Below are 16350 nucleotides of genomic sequence, written 5' to 3' on the forward strand. Positions count from 1 at the left end.
ACATGGTCTATGGTAGGAAGGGAGCTGCCCTGCAGGGAGTGCCACCAGTGAAGAGCTCTGTTGCCTGATCCCAGTAGCACAGCCTCAGGTTGTGATGTGGGCCAGGGAAGCATCCCATGGCAGTGCCAGACAGTGGGGCTGCACTGGGGCCATTCTACCTGAGAAGGTGTTGTGCCCTGAGAGTATCAAGACAGTTTACCTTCTCTGCCTCCCCAATTCCTCTGTCCTGCTGTCTTGTCTGCTCAAATGTTTTGGGCAGTGAAGGATAAAACCCTCTGGGTAAAAACTGTGTTTGAGTATGTGTACTTTTTATTGGAATAAGCGTAAGCTTATTAATTATAAAATATTTTTTATTGCTTTTTATAAATATTTCTTTCTTGTAACAGAAAATTAGGTTCTCCTGGGGTTTCAGTAAACCTCCCCTCATTATAGGTTGTACAAGGTGTCTCAATAGTTTACGCTAAATAAGTAATTCCAGTATTGGAAAAATCACACAATTTCCACTTACTGTTCATTCAGCTTTCATTCTACTTCCAAATTATGTCCCCTCAGCTATCCCAGTGGCTCACAGAAGTTATACTTCTAAGTCTCCACCATAGTGTCCAACCTATGTGAGGGGTTTTTCCTCACAATTTTCTGTGGAAAATGCAGGGGGAAAATAATCTGTTATAACTGCAAGACATACACCACTCTATATTTTCAATTATTTTAACCCTTTGTTTAAGAAACTCAGAATAAAATCAAGTTATATCTGAAACATGCGACATTCCTATTGTAAATTCCACTCTACAGCAAATGATCTACTCTTATGACTCTCAGATAATAATTGTGGATATTTTCATATGTATATATTTGGTTACAGAAAGAAAAAACTTAAAGACAAATTCTAAATGTAGGATACTGTCAAAATACACTGTAACTTTAAAGGAGTAGGTACAACAAAATATTGATAGTCTTTAAAATGCAATTCAGAGACCATACACAAAGTTTTTTCTTTTGAGTCAACAGCACTGGTTTCTCCTCTGTATTATACTAGTATTAAGCAGGAGTAACTGGATCTACACCCAGCAAGTACAAAACTAGTGTAAGAGAAAGAAGAATCTGGCTCCTACCATTCAAACCTTTCACCAGTGTCAGCTCTGTAAATATGCTATAAAACTACTATGCATGAGAGAAGAGGGCAGGTTGGACTGAGCAAGCTGGTCTAATCTCTTCACTGACTCTGGGCAGAAGTTTAGGCTGGACAACTTCTGAGGTCCCTGCTCACCTGAACCTATAATTCTGTTGTGTAAATTCTTTTCACTTGCATCTTCACCAGTGAATTTAATGGGAACAGGTTTTGGCTTTTCTAAACAGACTAGGGGGTTTTGGGTGGTTATAATATTAGTGGTTGTTTTGTTTTGTTTTCCCCCAAATCAAAACATTATGCATTCGGTTATTTTTGTATGACCATCAAAGTAAACAACAAAACCTTGTCTAACACAGTTATCGGTGCAGATATCTATGGTTATACATGGCTAGACTACACCTGGCTTAAAGGACTGTTAAACTAGTGCAAGTTGTACTGCTTTACTGCTTGTGTCTGCATAAAAGTGAAAATGTAAGTCAGGTACAGCAACAAACCCCAGCACTAATAAACCCCAGCAATGTTCTAGATAGAACTACTGATACAAACCTTCAGGGACCATATTTCCTCAAAGACATAATTTGTCTTTCAGAACCTTTCCTTTCACAAGTTTGGCAGAATGAAAACCTAGGACAGAGAGCTCTCTGGGAGGGCAGAAAAGACGAAAGATTCTCCTCTTCTACCAGCATTAATCTACAACATTGACCAAACAAAACCTTGAATTGCTCTGGTGGATCTGAGAGCATGATCAGATGGCATGGACTCATGTGTGCTCCTAGCAATGTCCTGCCTGTTTGAAGAAAAAGTAACATAATGCATAGTTTAACACTGGCTAGGACACAGCCACCAGCAGCCTTCTTCTCAGCCTTGCCCTCTTCTTGCATAGGTTCTGCCATTGTATTGGCCTCCAGTTTTTCAGTCAGGGCCTGTGCACTGTATTTTTGCATTTACACCCTGCTTGACAGAGAGGAAAAACTCCTTTCCATACTGTCCTTTTGATAAAAAGGTTGTAGTGAATACAGAGCTGAAAGTTACCAGACTGATGGCCTCAAAATGTGAGTTCCTTTCTAAGTAGCATTAGGGAACAGCACATCATCAGTCACACAGACAAGGGTATTTTCAGGGTTGCTTAACACAAACTGGAATACTAAAGGCAGGGAAGCACAGCAAAAAATTTTAATGTTGCCACTTTTCACCATTTTATGAAGTCTTCCAGTCCTGGCAGATAAAAGCCTGGGAATGAGATTCAAGTTCTTGTTTTTTAAGGGAGATGTCAGTTGCAATCCCCAAATGTTAGCAGTACAGTAGTCTTTCTTTTGCATCCTAGAGACTGTATGGAAAAGCCTTGAGAAATTCACCAGAAAGATGAATTTCCCGTCCTCAAAGGCCACAGACCTCAAACTTCTACAAGCTGCAAGAAACAAACTGATAAGCAAGTGGTTTTCAGGAGTGTGTGCTGACCTTTGCTTGCGAAGTTTTAACTGCCATAAAATCAGCGCTTGCTACCAACAGCAGCCAGCCTTCACTGAAGGCGTATTCTGCTGTTAACTGGTGAACACACACACGCCGCGGCAAGGTGGGAAGGACACAGTCCCTGTCCTTGCCGGGGAAGGGGCAGGCAACGAATTCTACGCTCCTCGCCAAGCTCAGAAGTGACCTACCGCACCCAGGCGCTAGGCAGGGTAGCGAGACAAAGCCTCGCCCTCCAGGCCGCCTCCTTACCCTCCACATAGCTTCTCCCCCTCCTGCCCGCCACTCCGTGCCCAGAGCAGCCTTCAGCGCCACAGGCAGGGCTGCGCGGCGCAGGAGGCAACGTGGTGTCTGCGGCTGTGTAGGTGGATAGGTGTCCGGGGGTGGTGAATGTGTGGGTGTCACGCGCGCGCTCACGCGGCGCCCCCTCCTCCCTCCCTGCGCGTGGACGCCGCTCCCATTCAGCTTCGCGCCGTGCCCGCCGCGGCGGCTGCTGGCGTCAGAGCTGCCTGCGTCAATGCTGCCTCAGTGACACGCACCGGGGCTCTGCGCTCCCCCGCCCCCAACCGCCGCCTCCTTTCTCCCGCGTGGGTTGTTGTGGGTTTTTTCCTTCCTTTGTTGTTGTTGGTTTTTCTTTTGTTTTGTTTTGCTTAGTGAGATTCCATAATGGTGTTGGGGGTTTTGGTGGTTTTGTTTGGTTTTTTTGTTTGTTTGTTTTGTTGTTATTAGTGATGCCTTTCATAAATCAGGACGGCTGCCTGGTGCCACTGGCACCGTTACAGTTAACGGCTCCTTTGTGTGCTTTCCTTTGTGTGTCGCCCGTCCGTTCCTCCCCCCTCTCCCCCTTTTAAAAATAATTATTTAGATGAATAATTACTGTTCCATAATTACTGTGTCATTTATTTATTTCATATAGGCTCTCTACCCCTCACAGCCCTCTGGTCCTTCCCCTCACCCTGTCACTGCGGCACAGAGGGAGGCGAGAAGCGGGAGGCCAAACCCAAAACACTCAGCTGACGATATTATAATGAATATCTTTCTCCCTCAGAAAAGCAACCTTATTTTTTCTTAACTTTTCTCCTTTTTGTTTGTTTCTAAAATTTAAATAGCCTACCTGTTCAACGGTTTTGCATTATCTGCACTCACCATTATTTCTCTCCTTCCTGCTGTCCCCTTCCCCCATTAATTGTCAAGTCCCAGGCTCTGAAGAATAATGGCTTATAAAATGGTTGCTCAATGCATGTCTTAGTTACATGCATAACCCCAGCTTCCCTTCTGTGTTCCTCTCCAAGGTCAGAGGAAAGTCTTGAGGGCACAATTAAACCCAAAATGTATTTATTTACATCTCCATCCCTATTGTCCCCATCTACTCCTTTTTCTTTTTCTTTTTTTTTAAATCTCAGGAGAATTTGATGGCAAAGCTCCCCAGATTTTTGCAGGGTCAGGCCTTGCCCTACTTCAGAACATATCTCTGCTCAGTTCTGCAGAGAGAACAATATCCTGGTCCTATTAAAGTCAGTGGGAATCAGTGAATTCAAGCGTCACTGTATTTGGCTGGCAAAGAATGCAGCCATGCTCTTGCCAAATCCTGCCCTGTTTCAATTCAGCTTAACTGCAGCAGTGCCAAGCTGCTGGGAGGCTGGCTTGTGCTGCTGGCGCTCTACTGCCCTCCCATACAGGAATCCTTGGTGACGTTGAATAACTGGAACAGATCCTGCACCTCCCTGCTGCCACCACGCAAGGAACCTGAAACTAGCTCCTCCTGGCAACTCCCCAGCAGATAAAGGTCCTTTGAGGTCAGGGATTGGCTGGATAAATTAGAGCAGCCTAAAGATTATATTAATTTAGAGTGCAAACGAGCTTGGTGCCATCCAAGTCCCAAGGGTAGAAGACACAGACGTTTTTACATCCTCCCAGCTGCACCTATGCTTGCTGCCCTCCAGCCCAAGACTGGATGTATTGACACTGGTATAGTAGCAAATACTTTTTCTGTTGATGCAAAAAGCAACAGTTTCAGAAGTAGTTTCACCTTATGTAGAATCAAGTACTTCAAATAGCCATTTTCCTTCAAAATACAAGGGGGGAAAAAAAGGCAATTAAATTACAAGCTAGATTTTTGAAAAGAAAAATCTAACACCTGAATAACATGCAGAGCAAATGCTTCACCATGCATTTGAAACTTACTGTTGCCTGCATTTTTTATACAAAAAAAAGGGAAATAGACCTCGTATCACAAAACCAGTGCTAGATGGCAATAGGGATCCTTACAACAATAGGAGTGAACAGCTTATGCTTTAAACTGTATTTATGTTACCTCTTTGTTCATCTATGTTTAATTTTATCAGTGAAGATTCTCCTCAATTAATATCCACTTAACAAGCCACAAAGCCACACAGGACAGAAAGTTTTTAGGGAATTGACCAAGTCCAGGCTCACTGTTCCAACTGCAATTAAAACGTGAGTGGTGCAGCAATCTGCCCTAGTTGCAAGACGCATGAGGAAAGAAAGGCAGGCCATTGGAAAGGCTCCTGCAGAATTACAGGGATGGCAAATGGCCCACCTTTACCCACAACCATTTGCATTCCACTACTCTGTGCTTTCTTACACCTGTTTTTATTGTTTTATTTCAGTGTGGCAAAAGCAGCCTTGAGATTCATTTGTGCATGTTTTTAGTGTTATGAATGATGCAGCTGGGAGACTGGGTGTTAGCCTGCACTAGTACATGCTAATAAGGGTGACTTTACTGTTGTATTTCCCACATTAAAAGCTGACTTTGTGAGAGTAGCCATTACAATTGTATGCCACATGATACTGGATGCAGAATGATACCCACAAAGTGGGAGTTGGCCTGCCGGCTAATGCAGTCACTCCTTCCGGTCAGCGTGGGTGAGGGGAGCAGTACCTGACTAATGGATGGGGGGGGCAGGGTCAGGGGTAGCTTCTTGCCTTTGCAAAGAGTATGGCACTGCACTCATTGGATCTACCCTTGGAGAAGCAGGTTTGAAACAAGTCAATCTTTGCTCTGCCTTTAGAGTTGCTCCAAGTCTTTGGCTGCAAATTGCAGTGCTAAATTGAGACCATTATTTTGCATTAAGCTATTTTCATCCTGAAGTGCTTTAAAGGCTTAGCAGATATACAGGCTGTGGTGCTGTATGCACAGGAATCGCTCCAGCAACTAATGAAATGCAGCCACCGATTAAACAGAGCTGTGCGATGCCTGGTCCCCGGGTGTGATGACTGCCAGAAGATCTTGTTTTACCCAGCTGACTGGAGTATGGTTTTTTGCTTAATAGAATACTTCATGCCCTTTGAAAAGGAAAATTGGCAGGATATTTGCATACAGGATAGATGTAGGTATTGTTATGCTCAATCCTGGAATTTCAAATGCCACCGCTGAGACAAGATCTTCTCTGCAGTCTTGCTTTGCTCTACTGATGATACTCAATTATCAAAACAGTCTTCCTTCAACTCAATGGTGCAGGCAACTGAGCATGAATATCTGGAACTTTTCACCCATGGGTCAGTTATTTACAAGCCTTGAGGGACAGATGTAGAGAAAACACCATGGTGTTTGGTGGTCTATAGACAATGAATTAGTTTCACTGCAGTTTCTCATGAACAGATGCTTGTACAAATAAAACATCACAGCCACCTCTATAACTAGCTTTAACACACACTTGACTGTTCTGTCTAGAAAAGGCAAGAAAACAATTATTGCATATTTGCCATTATGGAAAATTCACTTTAAAATGCAAAAAGCCCAGTGAAATACAAACTATACGCCTGAAATGAGTGATATAATACCCACTCAGTACTGTACATACATCTTTATATACAGCTTGCATGCACTTCATTAAATAAGCATGCTTTCCTGTCTCTAGTTAGGGTAGAGAGGGAATTGTGTGGTGAAAAGCGTAATTTGTACATCAGGAAGTCTCTGTTGCCAGATCAGCAACAGCAGCACTGACGTCTGTACTCTCTTGCTTTGTTCCTGCTGCTATAAATCAAAATGACTACAGTCCAAATGCCTCACTTGTTTAACTACAAATGCACTGCTAGTCAGAAAAACCCACACCAGGAGTGATCTAGATAATCTGCATGTACTTTAAACTGATTAGAGTCCAAAAAAAGGACAAGAATAGCAGTTATAAATGTATGGTTTTCTACAATGATTAAAACTTTTAAAGGGTGGGATCCAGCAGAGCTGTGAAAATTAGTATCTACAGACACTGTCAACAGTCTTTTCTAAATGAACTATCAGATTTGCCTTTCTTAATGTGCATTGGGATTTTTTTTCTATGATTTTTACCCCCGAGATAAATGCAATGTCTTTAGAATCCTATTTTCCTCAGTGTCCTCGTGTATTTCTCTGCTTGTGTAAACTACTGGAAGCAAATTATTACAGGATATGTGAAGTTGGTTGGTTGGGTTTTAGCCTCTGATTTTACACACATATGCTGTTTACAAACATATCTAGCTGATGTTGACTCACATTTATTTGGAGTTTCAGAAAACTAAATGTGTCCTCTGCAGATAAAATGAGCCCTCAAAGTCTAAATATTATCCCTTCCAAGTTCTAAAATGGGACTAAAACATTACATAAAAATGATGGTGCCAATGCCTACTGCTAACCTTTTGGCTGGGGGAGAGCAGAACTCTCCTCACACCTAATGAAAATTTGGAATCACTGTAGAAAAATGCAGCACAGTTTCTTGACTAAACAGAAAGAGAATAGGAAAAAATATGAAAGTAATCTTCCAATACCAACATGTGCTCAGATGATCTCTAAATCATGTGTATTGTGTGGCATAGCCAGAAATACGAAGTAGAGGAAGTAACAGAATCAGAGAACAGAAGGTGAGCACATTGCCAACACCAGACTGTCGTTACTGTTGGAGCCACTGCATTATAGTTCCCAAGACCACCAAATTTTAACATTACAACAAAATGTCCAAAGAATCTGTTTCACTAAGGATGCCTTGTTAGGTCTTGGCTAATGAATTTACAACCAGATGTTTGTTTTAAGATCTGATCCAAAATTGCATTGAAGTCAATGGAAAGTCAACTGGAAGTTCCAGATTACTGGGGGGGAAAAAAACTACTGTGAAGCTAGTAATTAAAAAAATAAAATTTTTAAATGGGATGCAGGATGTAGCCATTAGTCAGTCACCTTGGCACTGATCCTAGGCAAAACTGTGGAAGAGCAAAGGAGCAGACACAGGGCTGTCAATTACGCGCCACCTAAGCTGTCATAGTTGTCATGGGAATGGGTAGAGCCTACAACAAATGGAAAAATATCTGTATTTATCTTAACACTTTCTCACAACCACCCAGCTTAGTCAGTACTCCTTCTCATTTGCCATTGATTAAGAACATGTTCATGTGGTTGCTGTAGCTCAAGTGGCACAATTGTAACATTTTAGGATGTAGTAACTACATAAAATACACAAGACTAACACAATCAGTACTGGTTACCCTGTTGTGGGTTTTTTTTTCACAAACAGCCTAACATGTTTCTTAAACAATACTTACTTTTGCTTATTTTCTTTCCATTTGTAAATGCAAGTATTGGAAGAGAACCATCTTGAGGTACATAGGCTTCTGTAAATCTTTCAGATTCAATTCCACATGACACTGGTTAAAAAAAAACCCTATAAACAATAGGCAATATAACACATGTTAAAGAATCAGACTGGGATCCAGGATCTGAAAAATGAAGCTAAACAAAATCTGCTGTGTTTTAGAGTAACTAATTAACTGTTGCAACCACTTCCCCAGGACATAATTCACTTTGTCTGGAGTCTTTAACTCAGGATTAGTTGGATAGCTTTTGAGAGATTAGAATTTTACTGCAGAAGTTTCTAGTTGGGATTCTCTAGGCCCCAGTATTTGGGAAGTCAGTTATTGTCATGGTCCGTCTAACTCTGAACACATGGCACCTTGGTAGTTGGTGGACAGTGAGGATACATTAGCCTACTCTCATACCTCTTAGGCAAGGTTTCCCTTGAGCAAAGTTCAGGTTGGTGTTTTTTCTGCATACGTGTACACCTATATGATTTGCATGCAGATTTTAAAAGTAACTGTAACAAATCATGCAGCAACTTTGTACACTTTATACTGCATAAGAAGGCTGTAGGTTATTGAACAAAAGATCACATTTACAGAAGAGAGAGAGAGAATAACAAATTCTAGGCAGGTTTAGCCTTGATTTGGTACAGTCCTCGGTCACATCTACTGGATTAGGAAAAAGATGGAAATAAACTGAATAAATATCCATACAAAATCCAGTGAAAGCTGCAGTAGAGACATCTAGCTGCCTTCTGTCTACCAACAGCGCCTGTGAATCTACAGACTGTGACAGTCTCTAGACACTAACAACTTTAGGAGAAAGTGAATAAGCCCTTCCTTACAGAGATGGAACACAAAACTGGGATGAAAGGGAGGTTATATGTACTGTTTAAATTTCCTTTTATTCTCTCTGAAGCCTTTCCAAACAAAAGCTTACATTCTTTAATTCCTTATGTTTGGTTTCTTAGGAAAGCTTTTTGTTTTGGCAATTTTGGCTATGTAGTCTTTAAAAGCAGCTTTAAATGTACCGATTGCCACAAGAAACAATGCTGAAAATACCTCCTTGATTGAGAGCTGAAGAGGATTGAAGTATGTTGATGGAAATAGTGGGAATAAGCCTGTTTTCCATTGTTCAGGATGCATTGTGTCCCCAATTAGAAAATCTTAAAAAGGGGCAGTGTGCCATTACAGTAGTATTAACCTCCTTTGCATTGTAAGGAGAACTGGTTCCAACCTGCCGCTGCATCTCCAGAGGTCCCACAAACCTGTAGGCTCCGCAGCAAGAGGGATGCAGCATGTCACACCAGCAGCCCCGTGAGGAGAGACTGAACATGCTTCATGTTGTGCCCTGCTGTGCGAATGAACCAGAGCCTGAAGAATGACTGCATTCACATGTGCAAGCATAGATTTTAATATACCATCAGCTGAGAGACTGAGGACACTTGCTGCATCTGTGCTTGAGGGCTTCAAAACATTGGGTGTGCTCTCCATTTTTTATGGCCCCCAGCTCTTGCAGTCAGTTGTCACAGTTTCTGGTACTGCAGCTATCAGCTGCAGGACATTGCACTAAGGCTACAGCCTTGTTCCTTCAGTTCCTTAGTACATCCTCCAACTTCACCTGTGCCTGTTCTCTGTACACATAAATACACATGTGCTAATTCCAGCAGCAAACAGGCTTTCTAGATTCACAAATTCTGACCCTACAGATGGGGAATTATCCAAAATTGCAGTCGGAGCCCAGTTGTTCCTTACCATCACTTGATAAACAAAGGCCATGCAACTCTGCATATATGCTTTGTGAAGAGAAACAAGAATTGAAAAGCTCTAAATAAGTTTTACAGAAGAAAGTATAGGGATTATACGAGTTACAACTGCCTAATCACAACAAAATAATCCCTGTGACTGTGGAGATGTGGACAGTATTTAGATAACAATGTGCATCTAGAAAGAAATAGGAGATTTAGGACATCAGGACAAAGGAGCGGTAGTAAGAATACTGGTCCAACCTCAAGTGCTAAGATATGCCAAACATTAATACAACCCAAACAGCCACTTCAGAGGAGCATTTTCAATTTCCCTAGGGATGAGATATCACCAGGATAAGGAAAACTGTGATGTTATTTTTTGGTAGTTAAGTAAGTAGCTTCTGTTCCAAGGTCCATGCCTATGTTAGAAGTCATATTAGGTCCACATTTCAAACTAAGGCAGACACCTGTCTGTAGCTCAAAACTAGATGAGTTTGCAGTCATCTCTGTCAATGTAAATGGCTAGGTCACAGGTGCAGGAACAAGTATCTTTCGATTCTAGAGAGTTCTTTTGAGAATGAGTTTGAGGGTGACCTTGTGGCATCATATCAAAGAAGCATATTACTGCAGCAAAGGATTACTTTGGTTAAAGGAAGACTTCTGCCTCTAGGGGAGTTAATTTAGTTGTTCTCCCCTTCTCCTTTCATCCTTGTGACAGACCAAGAGTACCAAGTGAGCAAATTCGATATACCAATTCATGTGATCTTTCTAAACCAGTGCTTGCTCAGGACTTTCTAGCTTCTGCCTTTAGTCCCTGTGATTTTCAAATGTCTTCCCATCTCCAAAACCACTTAGCTGCCAAGATCAAGTGTGTCCATTGTAACATAGACAAAGGTTCACACTTTTAAACAGGGCTAAATTTAACAAAAGGAATCATGAAGTGAGCTGTGAAGGTCATTATTCTAGAGGGGAAATCTGAACATAAAGACTGAACTTTACCCATACATTTTAAGATGAATTTTTCTCCCAATGATTACAACAACAAAAAACGGAGGGTTATATTTCAAGCAGGCTATGGAGAGAAACACTTTGTGTAGGATTCTTGCCATTCTGTTTCCAGGTGCCACTGGAAGCAACTATGTGATTTTCCAGTGAAAGAAAGATAAATTAATTAATTGGAGTTCAAGCTTTACTTGTAAGAAGCCCTCATATTGCCATGATTCATTTTGGCAGCGCACCAAATCTGAAAGAAACTCAATAGACCAGCATAATCCCTGATCACTGAAGTTAATTGAGGTTGAGTCACTGTCCTGGCTTAAGACAGCCTGCTCTCACAAGCAAACCCCCAGCCCTACAGATCAGGAGGGAAAGTAACACAACAAGCCCTGGGTTGAGATGAAGAGGGAGTTTAATAGAAATAACACAATGTACAATTACCTCAGCCTATTATTCAGAAAAGCACAGCAAGAGTAGCAGCAGCAGAAGTCAGTGATAGAACAACTGCCCAAGTTCACAGCCAGCCCAGCAGAAAAGACCAACACCCCAAGAACAGATACTGGAAGTAGCAACTGGGAACAGGAATCCATCCATGTTACAATCCAAACTACAAGCCCTGTAATACTTTGCTCCAGCCAGCACTTTCATTTTAAAGCTGGCATGGTGTCAATATGATGTTGAATACTCATTGGCAGATTCAATGGGACCCAATGACAATCACATCTGGAGCCATCTTGCACATTCATTCATTCACTAGAGAGGAGACTAAAAACTCGGCTATCTGGGGCAAGCTGTGCTAAGAAAAAAACTTTCTGGATTAAATGCACAAACCTTCCTTCTCTCTAGAGGGAAAAAAAAAAATGCAATTTTGTAGGAAATTTAGATCTAGGCAATCAGGTTATCCTGGAGTCTCAAAGTTTGTACAATACCTTGCTACATGTAAGTCTGCCAAAGTCTGTGTGCTATAGGTGAATCATCATCTAAATAAATTCACAATAGTTTTTTCCTGTCCTGTTGTACTATGTTGTGACAATTAAGGGTACTGCAGCTAAGTCTAGTCGAACACAGTAGTGGAATGGGGACAATGCCCATTGTAGCACTAGGAATGGAACACTGTTCTACCATTGCCTTAACTTTGAGTCAGTGCTTGTACCTACAGGATATTTTGCTTATCTTCTTAAAAAGGCCATTACCAGGAAGTTTTTTCATACTGTGTGTGAAAACAGCATTCAGCCTAACGCATAAAATTCCTTTGAGTATCTGAAATTTCCAAAGAGCAGCTTTATTATGTTCATAGCAGTAAGTTCCAAAGATGAAATTACAAGTCTACCTTATACTTGTCCCAACTGTATGTATTAACCTCTGTTCTTCCTGATCTGGGATATTATGGCAGTTATATAATGATCTCAATTAAGAAATTGTTTTATAAACTAGTTCTGAGATAGCTCTGGTTTTGTGAAGTTTGTAATCAACTGTATCTTTCAACAAGAAGATACTTCCTTGAGTTCTTGACTGTCATGGAAAAGAGCCACAAGGCTTGGATTTCATATCAGCACCTTAACTCTGCTATGGTCTTAGTGATGGACTGTGCTAATGTTTTTGAAATAACTCATTTTAGTGTTTTACTAAAGTTAGGAAGAGAAAAATAGGAGACTTTGTCCCTGTTATTTACCACTGTTTGTTTGTTGCCTTTTTATTTATTTTTTTAAATAATAATTTCAAAGTATGTGTTCCAGAAAGACTTTTGGAACCAAACTGAAGACAAAGCCTGAATGATCTATCCCAGGTTTTACTCCACACTCAGCTGTTTCTGGAACAGGACATATTAGGAGTGTTTGGTCAATTCCCTGTAGAAATCTGATCTGGATGCATGTATTGAATTGAAAAAGAAAAAACCAAAAACCCACAGAAAAATAAATAAATAACTAAATAAACAAAAACCAATCAAACAAAACCCCAACTCAACACAAAACAAACAAAAAAACCCCAAAGGAACAACAACAAAACCCAACCCACCCTAACCAACTACCACCAACAAAAACAAAAAAACCCACAAAAAAAAACCAAACCCAAAAAATCTTCAGACTTACTTGCAAAGTACTTCAGTTAGCTCCTTACCTGAAGTAATAATTTAAAAGCAACCCATTATCTAGGCTGCAGTCCAACTAATTCATTTTTTAAAAACCTGACATTTAAAGTAGAAGAACTCTCAAAGACAAAAACATTTCCCACTTTTACTAATGCTACTAATCTCCTAATTCACTTCAACCACAACTGATTTCAAATAGCCAATAGATCTTTAGATTCACTTTTATTTGCACATCTGGAATTTTGTCTGCTGTTCTATATATATACATTAAGGGAATAAGTCCTGAATATAATTCTGAGAACAATTAATGAAAATGGGAAAATATTTTTAACTCTTCAAGTGAGATTTATATATAAAAGATGTTTCTGTGGGCCTGAGTAAGTGTTGTACTCAAGACTTGAAAAACACCTTCAAAGTATTTATAACTAACTGGGATTAAGAGTTTTCAGAAGACAGATAATGATGACAGTGAGGAAAGTTTTCTGCTACCTGTTTATTTAAATAAAGACTACTTCCTTCCATAGCAGGCTTTGTATCCACCTTTCTATGGTGTTAGGAAACTGTATTTTATTGAGGCTCTAATTCCCATAGGCTAAATAGCGACTGTCACATGCTTTCACAATTTCACAGAAATATCTGTGCATGCTGAAAGACCAGCACAGTCACTGATAAAGATCTCTGTAGAAAGCCCACACTTCACATGTCAAAGGTACATATTAGATAAAGAGCAGAAGAGTTGCTATTAGAGCTGATTAGAAACTAGAATTCTGATCTTATAGAAAATCCTTATACACATCCTTTAGCCATATTACAAAGCAACTACAATTTCAATTTTTTTCACAAACCAGTTGTGAAAGCCAAAAGTCAGTTAAAAGGACAAACTAGCACATTCTATTCCATTTCAGTTTAATAATCTTGATCAGTTGCTATGTTTCATGGGAATAGCAGTTTGGGTGCCTTTAACCTTCTTTTATTCTACAGCCCATGCCTCAACTACATCCTTCCTTACATACAGTGACAGCCTGTGCCCAAACAGGAGAAGCAGTGAGCCCTGTGCAAGGAGGGCCCTGGAAGAAAAAGGAGGGTTACTGATCAGAATAGAAATCAATTAGCACACAAGAGATAAAATACAAGCTCAGAAATCTTCAATCAATACTCAGGTAGACTGCCTATGCTACCTCTCTATCTACATACTCACCTGATTTATGCCAGTGTTGAACTTTTATTGCCACAGTAGCTCAAATAACAGGTATTAGAATGGGTTATGATTATAGCAAAGTGGAGGAAGTGTCAAAAAGTGGAAATATGTCACTTGCTGTATTCTTGTCTCAAAACCTTATGGCTTACCGACTTGAAAGGAGGCAAGGGAGCTGGCAGCAGAGGAAATCTTCCATTGTGAAAGGACTGACAGGTCTAATAGTCATTTCTGCTTCAGAAATTTCTAAAATGCAGCATATGAAAACATGCTGACCCTTGGGAAATAAGTGGGGCTGTTAAAAATAAATAGATTCCAGCTTTCAGGAAGAGCAGATTCACTACAGTGACGTAAAAACACCCAGCAGCTTGTCCCAGCCATTTCCCACGAGACACTGATGGTTTAGGAAGAAACAGCAGCTCACACAGCTGCCTGGAAATTTAAATGCCAGGATGTTACTTCTTAAATCTCTTCTTTTTTTCCACAGCTTATGTTTGACACAGTGATAGTACTTGTACAGTCCTTCCGTATCCTCAGAGAGACACCCTGAAGACTTTAAGAAAATAATAAAATATAAATTAACCTTCATGGAACACATCAGTAGGTATTGAAATACATCAGAAGATACTAGTAGTCTTAGGAATATCTTCTTACTCTTGGGAAAAGTTTGATTCTTAAAATAAAACATTTCATAATGTTCACTTTAAGGTTTGAAATTTTCTGTTAAAAACAATAATGCATCTCAAGCATATTTGGAGCATTGAGTCAATGGGCTTGCCAGAGGACATGTTGTAGTACAATGCCTCAGTGTACAGAGGTGCAGTATGTGGTCAGCCTGAGCCAAGACAGAGAGATGAAAAAGCAAGTTCTGAAATAAGAGTTTCCCTCTAAGTGGAATTACTGATTTACAACCATTTCTACCAGTTATAGCAGATTGTTTCTGTGATATTATAGCTGCAGTCTTGGTAGTGACAAACATACTTTTCAAAGTATACATATGCATCATTAATTCAGAGTGGCTCATTTCAGGCCCATGTAGAAACTGCCAGGGTGAGGTATTAAGTAGTTTTAGTTAGGAAGATAGTTCTTCCAGCAAACATTTTGTGATCCATCTGATTTCTCTCATGTTAATTCATCAGGATCTAGTTCCTTTACTGTTTTCTTCCTCAATTTCCACTCACTATTTCGAAAAAAAACTTCCTCTTTGATTCTAATCAATGCTTTCCATATGACACAACACATGAATTAGTGCTTGTTTATAAAAGGAGTGTAGGAATTATATGCTGGAACAGATTCTTTATACATAATCACTTCAACACATGTCTTTTCACCCCACTTACAGTAAGACAGCAAGTCCTGTAAACATCTCTGCAACAAAAGAAAATTTCTGTTTGGCTGCTTGTACTTTTTCTCCGAGAGAATGAAGGATGAATGTATATAATAAGAAAATGAAAACTTACAGAAAATATACACCCATACAAAGACACAACCAGAAACTGAAGGAAAACAAGTATCATCTCAATAGGTTCTGCTTGACAGATGATAGTCAGTTAAGTAACATTGGGGAAGATCCATCATCTTGTCATCTTACCACTTGTCCTAAATAATGTACATCCATTGCTAGGCCAGCAGTAGAAACCCGTTTCACAGACTTTTCACAGAAAATGATCTCTATCTTCAGAGAATTTCTGGTGACAGCATTTGGTAGGAATAAGTCACAATCAAAAACCCAGAGACGCTGAAGTTGGACACCTTTGAAAAGAGACCCTGTGGCCTATAGTATTTACAGAATTTACATACTCAAGTGGGTCATCATACATACAGGGAATAGGAAAGGGCAACAAGCAAACAAGATCCTGTGATTTTGATGCAGAAGAGCTTCCCTTATCCAGTTTATAATCACCTGAAGCCTTGCCATCTCAAGTCTCTTAATCAGAAAATGAAGCCTCTTAAACACAAATCAAATCATCCCTGTCACAGGAAGGTTAATATCATTAATGATAATTTTAGATTCAGGTTGTCCTAAAGGAGTAGACAAGAATCCCTCAGGTGAAACCAAACCCAATCGGAAGGCAAACATTGTGTTGTTGTTGGCTTCAGCATAACCAAGAGTAGACTTGACCTTTCCTTTCCTCCTTTCCTTTCCTTTCCTTTCCTTTCC

The sequence above is a fragment of the Melanerpes formicivorus genome, unplaced genomic scaffold (genome assembly GCF_026170545.1).
Source record: "Melanerpes formicivorus ecotype bairdi unplaced genomic scaffold, bMelFor1.0.p_v2 SCAF_2, whole genome shotgun sequence".
In the NCBI taxonomy this organism is placed as follows: Eukaryota; Metazoa; Chordata; class Aves; order Piciformes; family Picidae; genus Melanerpes; species Melanerpes formicivorus.